General features: G+C 44.1%; 1 long non-coding RNA gene across 2 annotated transcripts; it reads right to left on the bottom strand.

Annotated features, from left to right (window-relative positions):
- Positions 1-2,771: 2,771 nt before the first annotated feature.
- LOC135321783 (uncharacterized) lies at positions 2,772-12,293 on the bottom strand. Of its 2 annotated transcripts, none has more exons than XR_010381839.1 (3): positions 12,156-12,293; positions 3,102-3,237; positions 2,772-2,976 (listed from the first exon to the last, which is right to left on the bottom strand). It is a non-coding gene; the product is annotated as an uncharacterized LOC135321783 (long non-coding RNA). The 2 variants fall into 2 exon arrangements; XR_010381838.1 differs by lacking the exon at positions 12,156-12,293 and adding an exon at positions 7,148-7,189.
- Positions 12,294-12,328: the final 35 nt, after the last annotated feature.

Below are 12,328 nucleotides of genomic sequence, written 5' to 3'. Positions count from 1 at the left end.
AAAATATTTACTCTCTGGCCCTTCATAGAAAAAGTTGGCCAACCTCTGGTCTAGAGCACAATCAACCCCAGGGTTACCTAGTTTTTCATTTTTTTAATTCTAATTAAAAAAAATTTTTTTACACTTATCTTTTGATGGAGGGAAATTAATGTTGGTCTTTTTTTTTTTTTTTTTTTTAATGGAGGTACTGGGGATTGAACCTAGGACCTCATGCATGCTGAGCACACGCTCTACCACTGAGCTACCCTCTTCCCGCTGGGTTGTCTCATTCTGACTCTACAGGGCTCTGCACCTTCTGTTGCCTTTGAGCTATTGTACAGCCACTCAGTTGTAGATGATGGCTAGCGATGCAGAATAATCCTTGCCCTGGGACATGAAGAAGCCAGCATGGCCTCCACCGGCTCCTTCCTTTCAACCTTTCTCACCTACAAATGTACCTGTTCTTTCTCTTCTGAACTGGTTGTGACATCTTAACAGGTCCCTCACTGATCACAACTTCAGTAAAACCTTTGACATGTGTTGGTTTTATATTTGGATGAGTGTCATCATTTTACCTTTTTGAAAAGCTTCCTTTGACATTTCCATGTTGTTCTCCTTGGGTGTGATGACAGCACTGGGCTGAGGAAGGACCGTGTCTTGGTCCTTAAAAGACACATAGGGAAGCATTTGGGATGAGGTCGTGATGCTTACACCTTACTTACAAATGCTTTGGCATATGTATTTGTACATTCTAACACATATTATATATACATACATGTGTGTATACATAAGCGAGAGAAAAAGAGAAAGCAGAGACAGCAAAATATTAATTAACCTGTGAATTTAGGTGAAAGCTGTGTGATGTCCTTGAATGGTGCACCTCATTCCACTTTTCTGTAGGTCTGACAATTTTCAAAATTAGTGATTGGAGGGGTCAGCTTCTGCCATATTCCCAGCTCAGCCCGGAGCCGGCCCCTGTCCTCGACTTCTGGATGTTTCTCGGTGCTTCAGAGAGCAGCCAGTTACAGACACTTGCCAGTCATCTGACTCTTCACGGTGAGTCCCACTAATATGAATGTGAGTCCTTGTTGTTTATCTATTTTATGTATAGTGTTTTTTAAAAGATTTAATGGAGTGCCTGTTCTGTGCCAGATTTTATTCAAGTGCTTTAGATTAAGTAATAAAACTAAGATCAGAAAAAGTGGAGCAGTTTTTTTTTTTCCTGGAAATATAAACACTGTCCTCAGACTATTTTGTAAATTACAAGCAGTGAAATTCTATTTCACAATTACCATACAAATAATACTTCAGCTCCATGAAGTTAAAAACTTCGCAGTTAAAAAACTTAGGGCAGGGGAAGAAGAGAGGAGAAGTTATAAGAGACAGAGGCAAAGGGCGGGGGGGGGGGGGCTGCGGGAGAGGAGGGGGAAGAAAGAGAATATAGGAAAAAAGGAGAAACACGTTTAAAGGTGGGGGAAGGGAGAAAAGAAGAGAAAGAATCAAAAGGAGAGAACAGGTGAAAAAACTAAAGAGCAAATACAAAGAGAAGATAAAGAAAACCGTAGCAAGATGACTTTTACATCACACTTTGCTATTCAGTTATGTCGTGCATGGACTTAAGGCCAAAATATCAAAGGATTACTTCCTTTTATGATGCCTAGTTAACTACTGAACCATTGTTCACAGATCTGCAGTGTCTCTTATTATGCTTTTTTAAATTTTTAAAATTTTTTTCTCCTTTTTCCGTTTTATTAGGTAGAATTATTACAGTTCGACTGCACATACACATTATGTTGCGTGTAAATACATATATACAATATACTGCACATTTTTCAGTTTACATATATGTACTAATTATTGTTTCTAAGAACAGATTAGATCTTTAGCTTTTTAAACTTACATAGTTGTCAAAGAAATAAAGACAACTACAAAATAAGAATCAACAGAATGCAGTAATCCAATCATAAAGGACAGTCAAATGTGCTTACACACATTCAAGAAATCAAAATAATAATTAGTTCATTTGTGTTATTATTTGTTAGATTCCTCATGTAAATGATGTCATATGGCATTATAGTAATCTGTATCCCTTCATCCCAAACTTCTAATCTATCCATTCCTACCCCACTCCCCTCTGGTAACCACACTGTGTTAGACAAACAACAAGGACCTACTGCACAGCACAAGGAACTATGTTCAGTTTCTTGTAATGAGCCTTAATGGAAAAGAAACTGAAAAAATATATGTGTATGTACATATACATATAACTGAATCGCTTTGCTGTACACCTGAAACTAACAGTGTAAATCGACGACACATCAATAAAATATTAGAATTTAAAAAAAAAGAATAAGTAAGTGAAATGTCGATATTTCTATTGTGATATGGCTCAAAGTTTTTTCTTTTAGCAGTCTTAATGGTACCAAGTGAACAATATAAAGTAGATTTTTTTAAACTAGATTTCTTGTGCTCCTAAAGAGTGTCATTTAGAAGAAATGAATCTTTTAAGATGTACCCAGTATCCTAGGACCACTTGGAGTATGTTCGTGTTCAATTTTAGGGAGCTACTTTGAGGTTTGTATCAATTACTGCACAGTCATTGCACAGCCTCCCCCCGCCCCCAGCTTGACACCACGGTCTTAATATAGTTTAGGGACCCCATGAGTTGCAATTGTCTGCTGCTTGTGTTGGGACTGTTAAGTTTGGGAGATTTTCACATCCTTCTATTACTGAGTCCAAACTCGTTCTGCTCACACATGACAGGCCAATAAATTGGGAGACGAGGTGTTGGGGCAAGGAATAGCGAATTTATTCGGAAAGCAAGCCGACTGAGAGGATGGCAGACTAATGTCTTGGAGAACCATCCTCCTCCAGTCAAAATACAGGCTCCTTTTATACGAAAAAACAGGAGAGGGGTTGTGGTTGGTTGTTGCAAACTTCTTGGTGCAGGAATTCTTTGTTCCTGCAGCCATCCACGTGGGCCAGGTCATGGTGTCCCTGTAAACTTCCAACAATACAAAGGTTATTCTCTCTTCTGCAACTTGTTATCTTTACGAGAGTGCAGAGCTAGCAAGACTAAGCCTAGGAAACAGGGCACAGTGGTCAAAGCCAAAGGAACTGACCTATTATAGAGTCCGATGTGTTCTCCTCTTTTACGCTTCAAGGGATGAATGGCAAGGAAATAATGACGGAAGAGAGCAAGCCGGGCTCTCAGACACTGTGTCATTCAGGGTGAAGGTGTAGATTGAAATTTTCTTCCTGAAGGAAGCAGAAAAGATGAGGTTTTTTTGCAGGATGCTGCTGTTTCTAAATCTAAAAGGCACACTAAAGATAGCTAAAGGGACAGAGCTGCCCAGAGGCTCTTGGAGGTGCCCGGTGGGGGTTCCTGCATGGAGACTCTGCCCTTCAAAGCCGGGTTCCAAACAGCCCTGAGAAATGGTGCGCACTCCTGGGCTGCCTTTCATCTGGTCACGAGGAAGCCGGGGCTAGAGTGGACTCTAGCCTTAATTGAAGGAAAACCCAGGGGAAGAGACTTTCTACCTCCCACAGAGGCTGATGGATCCTAAGAGAGAGGCCCTGTGTGGGTGGAGGCTGGCCACTCTGAGCTCAGCCGTGGACAAGTGGGCTTTGCCCATGACTGACGTGGACTTTTTTCCATCCTCACTGATACCGTGCTCGTGAAGGCCCTGGTTTTTTCTTATCCAGGCTGATACCATAGCCTCCAACTTGGGCCCCCCATTTCCAGGCTTGCCCCCTTCAATTCACAGTACATATGGACTCCAGCATCATTTTTCTTTAGCTCAGTTCAGCTCCGGTTGTTCTATTTTTAATTTAATTTGACTTTTAACAGATCAAACAACCAATTAACCAAGAAGGTAAAAAAGCCCCCGAATCTGTCAGTGATGTTCTACCTTTTCTTGAATTAACTCAAACCCCCTTAAACCAGTCCTATCTTTCTAACTACCTCAGCCACCTCCCATTTACCTACCCCACCAACATCTGCAGACGGAGGGGAGGCATTTTCTTGTCGACACTGGGTTGGCCAAGACTGTGTCATATTCATTTTTTTAACCCTCATAGTATTTAGTGTAGTGTCATTCCTGAAAAGGGGGTTCAAGAAATGCCTCTGAGGGTATATACTCAAAAGAATGAAAGCAGGGACTCCAAGAGCCGTTTGCACATCCATGTTCATAGCAGCGTTATTCACAGTAGCCAAGGGGCGGAAGCCACCCAAGTGCCCATCAGTGGATGAATGGACACACAAAGTGTGTTCTGTCCACACAAAAGAGTATTATTCAGCCTTAAAAAGGAAGGAAATCCTGCCATACTTTACAACATGGATGCAACATGAGGACGCTCTGCAAAGTGAAACGAGCCAGTCAGAGAGGGACAAGCACTGTACGACCCCTAGAGAGGTCAAGTTCACAGGGACAGAAAGGAGAATGCTGGTTCCCAGGGGCGGGGGGAGGGGGAGCCATTTAGTGGGGACAGTGTCAGTTTTGCAAGATGGTTGCACACCAGTGTGACTATATTTAATGCCACTTAACTGTACACTTAAAAAGGGTTAAGATGGTAGATTTTATGTCGTGTGTATTTTATCACAATTTTTAAAAAGAAAGAAAGAGGGTTTGAATGTTAAATGCTCAGTTAAGGAGACTGTGAGTGATCCCTCCTGCACCTTTGCAGTGCTGCTCTTCCAATATAGTGGTTACACTTAACATACGTGTATATATATATTTAATATAAAATATAAATATAAATATAAATATAAATATATATATATATTTAATGGAGGGACTAGGGATTGAACCCAGGACATCATGCATGCTGGCTATGCCCTCCCCTCTGCACAATTCATCATTTAACAGGAACCCGTGTGTGACTGAATATACTGGCACTGCCTCCTTGGGCAGAAGCAGCAGAGGGAAAGATTCTGACAGCAACAGAAAGCCTAAGAATTCTGGTTTTTGCCTCAGAAACAGACTGCATGAGCAGACTGAGTCCTGCCCCCTTGCCTGCCAAACTCTTAAGGATCTGACTCGAGACCTTGGAACCCAGACCCAGGGATCTAAGTACGTCGTGGGTGGGTCGTGCCACCGTTACTGTGCCAGGGACGCGCCCTCAGGCAGGACCCCTTTGGTTTGCAGAAAAACAGAGAAGGACAAGAAAGGAGCTAGAGGTGGGAGTAAGGGTGATTGGTTTTTTTCTTCGTAAAAACTCTTAGGTTGTGTTTAAAAGATAAGCATGACTGGGACATTATGCTGTGCATCAAAAGTTAACACATTATAATTGACTGGACTTCAATTTTAAAAAGAAGCATGTAGAAATTAGATAAAAATAAAACAGTAAACATTTTTTAAAAAGATAAGCTGTGCCTCAATTTTTAAAAATTAAAAAAAAAAAAAGATAGGCTGGTAGAAAATTGGCTGGCGTTCACGGTTTCCTTGGGATCTTAGGAGAGACATGCACCCAGTTCCCGAGAATGTCCCTCCTGCGGTTGGGAGAGACGGGAGTCCCACCCTTTCCCTCCCTATAATACCTCTCCTTCTGTGCATCTTCCAAAGAGCGAGGCCACCCCAAGTGGAGATGACACGGTATCTATCTACAATTGGTCGATTTGCTGAGTATTGAAAGGATGGCTTGTCCCCAGATATGTAAGCTTTGTTCATCCCTTCCTCCTCGAATTTCTGTGCATGTCTACCAGGAGAGCAATGCCAGCAGTTCCCAAGCCTCTTGTGGAGCTTCTGAAAAAATACAGATGCTCGTGCCCTGCACTCAGAGTTTCCAGTTTCACTGGTCCAGGGTGAGGCCCAGACATTCTCCGTGAACACGCTGCTCCCAGGATTAAAGATTCCTGGTGATTCTACTCGGCAGAGATGAGAACCACTCGATTAGGCCGACACGACTAAAGATCTCATTTCCTGGAAGGGCAGCGCTCACATGTGCGTATCCATGAGATGCTAATGACAGTATCTAAACACCTTACCTTGCCGGTCACTTGAGTAGGAGTTGAAGCAAAGGGACCGGGGACGTGGGTGCCAGGGACAGTTGTGTGTTCTGCTCTTTTTGTATTGGGCCCTCCAGGACCAGCAGGGCTTGGCCCAGTGAATGTGTCGAGGCAGGAATGATGGTGGTAAGTGGTCAGAAAGTGGCCCCTCGGCTTGGAAGGAGTAGGATGCTCACACTGGGCTGAGCGAGTACTGCGACATAGAATACACCCGGGGAGGGGTTCTCGTCCAGCAGGAATAGGTGGCCGCAAGTGCAGAAAACTCTGCAAAAGATGCTTCAGCCACCAGGGGCCAGTTTCCCTCCTAGAACCGTGAGCCCGGACACACATACTTGCAAGTGTTGGCTGAGCAGCTCCAAGGACCAGGCTGCTGCCCAGCCTTCTTCCCTGCTCTACTTAACGAAGAGTTTGTCCTCTCCGGGGTTCAAGATGTTGAGCACACTGTGTGTGGGGCAGTGAGGCCCTCTCCTTTCATCAGGAAGCAAACTCTTTCCCAGACATACCCTAGCTGACTTCTGCTTAAGTCCCATTGTCCAGGACAGAGACACAAACCCAGCCCGTATTCCCTAACTAGAAGGAAGGCTGAAAAGTTGGGAACAGCATAGTCCTGCTGGCTGCCTGAGCAGGAGACATTGCCCCAGGGGTCAACTTACTGCCAGCCTGGAGAAACTCAGGGTTTTGTGAGCCAGCAAGAAGGGAGGCTAGGTATTGGGTTAATAACCTGTGGTCTGACACAGGTCCCCACCGGGAATTTGACTTTTCTAGATGTCGTCCTCCACATAAACCGATTACTAATACTGTGACAGCATCTTCACCGTGGAGATTCTCTGAGGACTTGTGTGGGAGACATCGCAAGGCCAGAATCTCAGACGGAGCCCTATCAGGCAGCTCCCCCCCAACTCTCAGACCCTCAGAGGTAACCTGCAGACTCCAGCTGAAATCTTGCTTTGTCACTGCTCCCCCCACCGACCCGACACTAAGTGGAAAGGCTGGAAAAAGCACACTGCATTGACAACAGCACCATCTTCTGTCCAGCGAAATGTCAGCTTCTAAACAGAGCAGGGTGTTGGGCCACGCCACGGCCCACTCCTTCCACAGCACTAATGCATGTGAGACGCAGGCACTGGAGAACTTTTCCCGTGGGATTTGAGCCCTGGGTACCTGTCTCACGTCTGCGTGTCCATCATCGGCTGTTTTCTGTGGATACCTCCTAGCCCTGCAGCACTCACACGGTGGTGACGCTCCAGTCCACTGCTTCCCTGGCAGCGCTGTGGAGACCGAGGCAAATGCCTGCAGGGCGCCTGGACAGCTGCGGACAGTGGGTTTATGCAAACACTCCTGTAGGAAGGAGACGTGTGAGAGAGCATTTCCTTGGAGCATTTCCCTCGCTCACACTTCCTCTTCCCCATTCACTCCTCTCCTCTCCCCTTCCTGAGCCCAAAGCAGAGTCCATTTTAAATTAGGAACATAAGGAGAGGCAGGATGAAAATTCAAAAGTGTTTCCCAGAAACCGCATTTATGCGTGAAGGGAATCCAGGCTGCCCTCCTTTAACGATCTCGTGGAAGGATGGAAGGTATACAGCGTGGACAACCAACCCCCAGACATTTGAGTTCTTCGTAGGTTGGAACCAGCGCTGTGAGGGTCCAAGCAGGTGAGACGGTCGGCCAGCTGTGGGAGCCAGAGGTGAAGGAGTGAGCACATCCCTGTAAGGGGGTCCTCAGAGGCCACCACTGGACATTCCCATCCACGAGACAAAGCACAGGCAGGGTTTCTTTCTCAGCACCACGCGTGTGTTGCCTAGGAAACAGCACGGGGCCGGCGCTGGGGGTAAGGGGTGGCAGAGAGAATATATGAGCTAAAATAAAGTGGCTACACAGAAGGTAGGGGCGGCTCTAACACTTGTCTATGATGACCTTTTGGGGGAGGGTGGGGAGGTAACTAGGTTTATTTATTTATTTTTAACGGAGGTACTGGGGATTGAACCTAGGACCTTGTGCATGCTAAGCACACATTGTACCACTGAGCTGTATCTTCCCCACACCCCTACCCCTGGAAGCTGTTTTTGATGTTAGAGTAACAACTAGGCATAAACCTTAATTCATGGATGGATGAAACAGAAAAAATTGCAAGGAGTAGGGGGAGCAAGCCCTTCTCAACCCTCTTCACATACCCCTTGCAAAGCCAGCCCTCATCTCCACGAGGATGAAGAGGGGTAGCTGGCTGTTCTCACACTGGGCCTCGTCGGTCCCTCAAAGCAGCAAGCATGTCAACAAGGACTTGGAGCTTTCAAAGGATCATGTTTCAAGAGTAGTTATGTCACTGGAAATTCTCCAATTGATCCATTTATAACAGGCTCACTGTACAATATTGAATTCATTTTCATCCAGTTTGAAGTATTTATTAACTACCATGTTTCTGGTACAATGTTTGGTGTGCAGGAGACAAGGAATGAAAAGCAACATCCTATTTCTCAAGGAATTCATAAGCTGTGGCAGAAACACACATACTCTTTCATTCATACAGCAGTGATTTATTGAGGGCCTAGTGTGTGCACTGGGAGTGCAGATCATGTAGGCAGGAAGCCTGACCTATTAATTGCATACTTTTCTTTCTCAGTGTTTTGGAGATAAAGCAGCAGAGGGCACAACTGTGAGTGGGACAGCTCTGCGGCTTTCTTGTTGTGTGATGCTGAGGCAGGTTACCCTCTCCCATTCCCAACTTCCTCATCTGTAAAGTGAGAAAAATAACCACACCTCATTCATGAGTCGTTTTGAGGATTAAATGCAATAATATATATAGAGAGAGATCACTGTGTCTTATTTATAAGTATGATAAGTAACTGTAAGCCACTATTGTTCCCACAATTGAAAGTTTGGGGAAGGCAGAAGAAGTATGATTAGGGCCATCGTGAGGGGCTTCTCAGAGATGCCTGGTAATCTGGGTCTTCAGTGAGGAGTAGGAGGTAAGCATTTCTCGGGCATGCTATAGCTAGAGATGCCGGCCCTGGGATTAGTGTGATGAAAGCCGTAACTCCACAAACCCTGCTCAGCCCTCAGACTGCTCATGGGAGGGGAGGGGTGGGGGCAGAGAAGTAAACCTGCAACTACAACACAGCCGTGTTAGGGATATGCTAAGATGTTTGCGGAATCTGGGAGAGGGTGACCTCACTTCGGTAGGGTGGGTGGTGGTGAGAGGTATAAGGTATTTAGAAATGACTTTCTGGAGAGATAACGTTTGAACTGTGTCCTGAAAGGAAAAGAACCCGTCAGGTGGAGTGGAGGTAAGGGCTTTCCAGAAGATGGAAGGGCTCTTGAAAAAAAAACAAGTGAGAGCACGTGGCATGTTTGAGGGACTTCAGAATCCAGATGTATATGAGCATGAGGAGAATGTGGCTGGAGAAGTCGGCAGGGCCAACTCAAGAGGCATCTCAGATGCTATGATAAGAAATTCAAACACTGTTCTGAGGGCTCTGGGCAGCCGTGGTTTAATTTTAGGAAGACCATCCTGGTAGCAACATGGCATGGGTATTGCAGGAGAGAGTGAATCAGGCAGGGGGTGATTGCCGTTATCCTAGCAAGAAATGAGGAGAGTCTAATACTAAGGTGTTATTGGGGGGCAGAGAGGTGGGGACCAAGAGGTTTAGAAAGTTTCTTGGATGGATTTGAGGAGCCACTGGAGGTGGGAATCAGGGAAGAAAGTGGCAAGTCTGTTGGCTCCCAGGATGTCTGACTTGGGTTCCTCAGTGATTGATGGCCATTGCCCTAAACAGGAAATACCTGGGAAGAAGTGTAATCTCAGGGGGTGGGGGGTAATGATGATGGAGGTGAAGATAATGAGGTTACACTGGTAGAAGTGAAGATTGAGAATGATGTAATACTCAAATGGAGACATCTCTCAAATGGAGGCAGTAGGTACATAGGTTGGGAGCTCAGGAGAGAGATCTCTGCTGGAGATACAGATTTCTTGCATCCTTAGCATGTAAATGGTAGTTGAATCTATAGTTTTAATGAAGTTTTTCAGGGAAAATTTATAGAGTGAGAAGAAAGGGGATCTGAAGGATATAACTCTGGAAACATCAATATGAACGGGTCAGGAAGAGAAAGAGGAGTCTTCCCAAAGAGATGGAGAAGAAACAGCTGGGGAAATAGGCAAAAGGAAAAACAGGAAGAAGCTGTCTGATGAAAACCGGAGGAAGACAGGTTTCAAGACGAGGACATTCTCAACAGAGTCAAGTGTGATGAAGACAAAAGAGGGCAGCTTTGCAATTAGGGGAGCACTGCCCAGCTTGGTGAGCCAGGAGAGGGTGTGGGAAATATTCAGGCAGAGAAAGTGACCAGTGCAAACACGTGGTGAGAAAAGAGTTCCATGTGGCTGGGACACAGGGCAGAGTAGGGCAACTGGGTTATGAGGCTGGCTGGCTTTCACCAGATCCTGAAAAGCCTCCAGTGCACTCTCTACAGTGGGCTTTATTTTGTAGGTAACAGGGAACAAATGCATAAGCCATAAGCCAACTTATTCTTTTTTACTGTCATTTAAAGAAAAAATTAAGGTGAAACTTACACACCATGAAATGAATAGATCTTAAGTGTTCCTTCAATTCGAGTTTTAACAAATGTGAAACCTGCCTAACCAGTACCTTAATCAAGATAAAATATTTCCATCACTTCTGAAAGTTCCCTTGTGCCATGTTTTGGTCAGTCTCCACTCCCCATAGGCAACCACTGTTCTCACTTCTATCCATCAAATCACTTTTGTCCATTCTTGAATTTCACATAAATGGAATCATGCAGCATGTTAACTTTGTAACTCTGGCTTCTTTTTTTCAACACAATGTTTTTGAGATTTATCCATATTGTTGTATGGATTAGTAATTCATTCTCTTATTGGTGAATAGTATCAATATATTAATAGATCACAATTTGCTTCTCCATTTGTCTATTGATGGACATTTAGGTTGTAACACACTTTTGGTTATGACTAATGTTGCCAAAAATATTCTGGTGCAAGCATTTTTGTTGTAATATGTTTATGTTTTTTTAGGCAAATATATAGAAGTGGAATTGCTGAATCATAAAGTCGATACATTTTAACTTTACTAAAAACAATCTTACAAAGTGATCGTGCCAGTTACACACCCCCCAGTAACGTAAGGAGTTTCAGTAGTTCCACCTCCTTGATCTTTGCTATTTCATATTTTCAATCATTTAAATTTTAGCTGTTCCAGTGGACATGAAGCAGTATCTCTTTGAGGGTTTCATTTGCATTTCTCCAATGACTAATGATACTGAACACCTTTTCAGATGCTTCTATTTTTATACCTTCATTTGTTAAGTGTCTGCTTAAGACTTTGACTCATTTTTGTTTGATAGTATATGAAGGATATAAGTTGAAGGAAACAAGTTTACTGGCACATTGAATTCTGAAGGCAATGCATATTTACTGACACATCCTGAATAGGTTTACAGTGGAATCCTTTAATGCATTCTGACAATGGAAATCTGAACGACTCTGAAATAGGAAAAAAAAATCTTGCACATATGATGTCAAATAACTTTTGATTACATAAAACCAAAAATACAAAATTTAAATAGCTTTAAATTACATAAAATAACCTTACATTTCAATAAGTTTAAATTTCACTTTATCCATTATGATTACTACACAACCACTTTGAAGGTGCGATTATGACTTCTCCATTGACCAATGTAGAGATCTTTTTGGTTAGAAGGCAAAGAAAACCCACGTCACTGATTCAGTTTGCCTAGGATTGAACCAGAACCCAAACCAGTGCCGTGCATGCTTAGGTGAGGTTTTCTGTTTCTGTGTTTAGCAGTAGATGCTGTCAGAAATACAGAAAATACAGACACGTGGACTATTTTGGGGACTGCACGTGGGAGCACAAGCATGTGTGGGAAGACCTGCGGCTAGAGTCACAGCTTGGGCATCTGACTGCGAGCGCTGGCGCAGGCATCCTGTTTTCAGCCCAACCCCTAGCTCATAGATGCAGTACTTCCCATGGCCTCTAAATCATTCTTGGTTTCGCTATTTATTTTTTAGGCAGATGTCGGGAACGCATTTCAGACCCACTGCGTCAGTCTCTGTGGGTGGTGCCAGCCTGCACCTTTGTCAAAATGAGATTCGAGGTGATCCTAAGCACAACTTACATACCTCCCTTTGGCCCATCCTCACAGGCACGCCTGATTTAGTGTCTTCGAGCAGGCCAACTGCCAATTAGGAATCGATGGAGTTAGTGTAGATTGTATATTAATTTAACGAGGGCCTCCTTTCTTCTTAAAAACGTAAGGACCGGATCAGACTCCAGGTAGTGCTTGGTGGAATCT

Source organism: Camelus dromedarius, chromosome 8, assembly GCF_036321535.1.
Source record: "Camelus dromedarius isolate mCamDro1 chromosome 8, mCamDro1.pat, whole genome shotgun sequence".
Classification (NCBI taxonomy): domain Eukaryota; kingdom Metazoa; phylum Chordata; class Mammalia; order Artiodactyla; family Camelidae; genus Camelus; species Camelus dromedarius.
Note: the sequence above shows the minus strand (reverse complement) of the source record. Positions and strands in the feature narration are given on the sequence as shown.